Here is a 4626-nt window from a genome sequence, read left to right as displayed (position 1 = left end):
CCCTCCATTCAAAATGGACGGTTGGATAAGGGGGACGATAGAACTTCTATGTGGTAGGGGAAGCAAAGAAAGCTGGCCCTTTAGGAAAAAGGCCATAGATTTTGTGAAAAATATAAAAAGTAATCATAGGAAATTAAAAATTTATCACAAACTATTTTTAAATCATGAAAAAAATTATTTTTATTTCCAAGACTTATATTATCCTTTTCCCACACATAAAGGGCTCGCACGAGTCCTGGAGAAAATCAGACCGGTAGCCCTCTTATTGAACATGGATGGGGAATTCCAAGATGACTTGACAAAGTTACGAAAGTTTCTAACGCATGATCTCGACAATCCATTTTTAAGGTTTTCAAAGTGTTTATGGATCCGTTTGATCATCACCATTTTTAGAACTTTAAATTTTATAATTGGGGACAACGGTAGATTTTTGGCACTGCATTTTTTGTAATTTTGAGGTGCACCTTACTTAAATAATATAAGGTGTACACCTTATAAAACCTCACCCAAATATAAAAAGGGTGTAGTTGAAAACCAAACATATTTGAGCCATTGAATTAACTCTGTGATTCGTAACCATTGATTCGGAGGTGACAACATTTTATCTGGGCTACAGAATTCATCAACATTGATTAAAAAAAGGATGGCATTTTTTGAGTCTATCGACTCATATGTACACATGCGACCCCTCTCTAAAACTCATCTTGAATACATACTTTTTATTCAAATTTCTAAGGATTCATGACATTGTCCAAGGTGATCATGAATATAAAAAAAAGAAAAGGAAAAAAGAAAAACAAAATTATTAAAATTTAAGATGTATGTTATTGAGACTTTTTGTGCACTGGTCACATATTATTTATAACCAGTGCACTTTGGACACCATCCATCTTAGACGCAAGTTAGAGCCAAGCTAAATAAAAATTGTGAATGATTAATAGACGCAAGTTAGAGCCAAGCTAAATAAAAAGGAAAAGGTCCAAATAAGGCTTAAGGTTTATGAAAAAAAAAATTTATATATACAATTTGTAGATAAATCCATAATTTCATTTAAGAAAAAAATTCATATAAGGTTGCTATCTTAAAAGGTAGAATTATAGATGCATTTCAAAAATCTATTGAAAAAAGTTGTTTTAATATTGAAAAACCCTCCAATTGATCATTTTGACATATATATATATATATATATATATATATATATATATATATATATATATATATATATATATATATATATATATATAATATCTTAGGTCTCAAAAATAGTGCATCTTGCAACACATTATCTAGACCATTCATTGTCAAGATTTTAATATGTTTATAGATCTACTTGATTTTAACCATTTGTTGAGTTTAAAATTTTATAATTAGATATCAAAATAGACTTTCAGATAATCCTAATAATATTTTACACCAAAATTACATGTTATGATAAAATTTGGAGGTGCGTCTTAATTGGATTATTTAAGTTTGCAACCTTATAGAAACTGCACCCTTCATTTAATAGATATGCTTCATGAGGGAGTTATCATACAATATGTTATTGCAGGAGCCACACCTTAAATTTGATGGTTATTTGTTTCCTCATGTCTCCCGGCGGCTATTTTTTTTTTGCACGTTGATGGCCCGTGGCAAGCTTATCCAAACATGCAGAAAATATTATAAAACAAAAAGAAGATGAGTCAAAAGTTCAGATTCTGGTTCCCGCGTTTTCTTTCTATTTAAGTTCAAAACAGAACCGTAGATCTCTTCGCCTCTAATTTCTCTCCCTCTCAAATCATATAATTTCTCTCTCACTCTTTGTTTCCTCCGTCTGTGTTCCTTCATTCTCTCTCAAACTTCTTCAAAACTTTTGGGGAGAAAAGATGGTCTTCAATGGATGGTCCTTTCAACAGAATAAGATTTTCGGGGAGGCCCTAGCAGCCTTCCCTGATGGCTTGCCGGATCGATGGCAAGAAATAGTCGGAAAAGTAGCTGGAAAAAGTGCGAAGGAAGTTTATATGCATTATGAGGCTCTTTTGAAAGATATAAAAGAAATAGATTCAGGTAAAGTGGAGCTTCCCTCTTATAATGATGTTTCCTATTTCCGGGAAAATTCGCCTGAAAAGTTCTCCTACGGTTCATTCGAGTCCAGACAAGTTCCTGCCACGTGCAAAATGGGGAGGAAGAAAGGGTCTCCTTGGACTGAAGTTCAGCACAGGTAAGTTTCCAGAATAATTAAATGCTTTTTCCTAAGTTTTTGCATGCCTTTTTTTTTTGGGCGAATTTTTATATGCGCTTTTTTACGAGTGGGGTTTGCATAGAGCCGAGGCCCAAAACAATCAAAGTAGAGCCCACCTTTAAATCATGTCAAGAATTTTGGTTTCAACAATGAAAATATTTGTGCTAGCCTTAAAATATATTTTTACCTCTAATTATAAAATTTAAAGCTTAAACAATAGTATAGATCAAGCAGATGTATGAAAACTTGACACTATTTCCAAAACTTGAAATCCACTTTTTCTCATGTCTATGTATCTTGATGACTAGATGATTGCTTGACACTATTTCTAAAACTTGAAATCCATTTTTTCTCATGTCCATACATCTTGATGTCGAGATGATCGATTTGAGCATATTTGGACATCAAAACAACCTCTTTTAGTGAAAGTGTTGAGGTAGGCTCTAATTTGATTGTTTAGAGCCTCGGCTCTATATAAACTTTTCTTGGTGATCTCTTTATATAAAATTTTGGTGTTGAAAATCTTAACTATGGCATATATGAATATTCAAGACAATAAAAACAAAAAATACAAATAATATTCTTTTTCATGTATTTTTAACAGTGTCAATTTTCGGTTCTAGTGGGGCCACCGTTTTTTCACATCCGTCTTTAATAAGGATGTTTGATGCATTATGCGCTACAAGTGTGAGGTAGTCAAGCCAACTTTTTTCCACACATCTTCAATATGGATGTTTTATGCATATGGGGAGGCTTTCGTGGAATGGAACCATGTGAAATACTTTCCTTAATGTGCCTCCAGTTATAACGCAAAAGCAGGGTTTTAAAACCCAGCTGGTCAAGGAACTAGTGAAATACTTTCCTTAATGTGCCTCATATTATTATGTGAAATACTTTCCTTAAGGTGAAATACTTTCTTTTGTGTTTGCGTGTGCGCGCAAGTGCATGTGTCTAGAGAGAGAGGGTTTGGAAGAGCATCTCAAGGTGCAAGGTTATGTTTATAAACTACACATGACCTGTACCTTAGTTGTTTCCCCTCTCCTGTATCAAGTTTGTAACTGCCCTTTGTGGTTGACTTTTTCAAATTGTTTTTCCTCCTCTCATGTATTCAAGTTACAAACTTGCATTTGTGGCAGGCTCTTTCTACTCGGTCTGCAAAAATGTGGGAAGGGGGATTGGAAGAGCATCTCCAGGACATTCGTCCTGACCCTGAACCCCAACTCAAGCAAGTCATGCTCAAAAGTATTTTGTAGGACAAAAGGTGTTGGAGGGGAAAAAAGAGAAAAAAAGTGCAAGCATCCACGATATGAGTGTGGATGATCTTAGTACACAAGCTACTGAAGAGTTAAACTCAACTCAGTACGTCTCCGATGTAGTACACAAGCTCTCGGGGCCTACACAAACCTATGGGTCCAGCCACTACCCTATAGCATTCCAGCTCCCAATGCAAGAGGCACCCATGCCACCATTGAAGGTCATGCCGTTGAGCCAATTTCATCCAGGGCCTAGAATAAGGTTGGCCATGCCCACAAAAGTAAGGCATCTTGGACAAAATGGGGGAGAGGCAATTTAGAAATAAGCCGCAAGATTTGTTTAGGGGCACTTTGGGTAGGATTAACATCTTATTTGTGGTAGGAAGTTTTTGTTTTTGTTTTTGTTTTTGAGTTGTTCAGTGGTAGGAATCCATAGCGCCATCACTTGGTGTGTCAGGTAACCATAGCGCCATCAGTTGGTGTATCGGATAGCCAGTACAAGAGCGTGGGTTCGAGTCCTGAGAGCGGCCACTTTGTGCATAAAAAGCCAAAGATTAGGATTGTTTCCATCTCACCCTTCCCAGGGGAGCCGGACCAATACAGGGTTAAGGCTCTTTAGTGGTAGGAATCCAATAATAATGTTAATGTCAATTGCGAATTACTCAGGCTCCAGCCTGACTATTATTTGTATCAGGAGTCTAGTTCAAAGGGATTTACCAAATGTAGATCGAGTCTGTTGAGCTAGGGACATTAAGTTGTACAACCCTACTTACCCAAGTACTTTGATTGTTGACTCTGATCTTCATAATGGGCAGCTTTTGATTTTTATTTTATTTTCTCTGTTTTCAAAATCGATACCGTATGTTTAGTTCAAGTATTTTAATACGGAAAGCATCACGAATTGCATTCAAACTTCAAAGGTTGTTAGTGAATACCAATGTCTAGAAGATTTGCCTTAATCAAGGGACTCAACCCTTGCATTCAAACTTCAAAGGTTATTAGTGAATACCAATGTCTAGAAGATTGCCTTAATCAAGGGACTCAACCCTTGGCCGAGGCGAATTACTCCGCCAAGTTAACTTGACTGAGTTCAAGTAAACTTGCAAGTCTTGTACAAGGTCAAGAAGTTCTATAAAAATAAGTACTGAAATA

General features: G+C 35.9%; 1 pseudogene across 1 annotated transcript; it reads left to right on the top strand.

Moving 5' to 3' along the window:
• Positions 1–1752: 1752 nt before the first annotated feature.
• Positions 1753–4307, top strand: LOC110006683 (transcription factor DIVARICATA-like; annotated as a pseudogene). The gene is made up of 2 exons (XR_016061486.1): positions 1753–2200; positions 3358–4307. The product of XR_016061486.1 is annotated as a transcription factor DIVARICATA-like (transcript).
• Positions 4308–4626: the final 319 nt, after the last annotated feature.

This window comes from Amborella trichopoda, chromosome 8 (genome assembly GCF_054954075.1).
Source record: "Amborella trichopoda isolate Santa Cruz 75 chromosome 8, AtrichopodaSantaCruz75HAP2 v2.0, whole genome shotgun sequence".
Lineage (NCBI taxonomy): Eukaryota > Viridiplantae > Streptophyta > Magnoliopsida > Amborellales > Amborellaceae > Amborella > Amborella trichopoda.
This window is presented reverse-complemented; position numbering and strand designations above follow the sequence as displayed.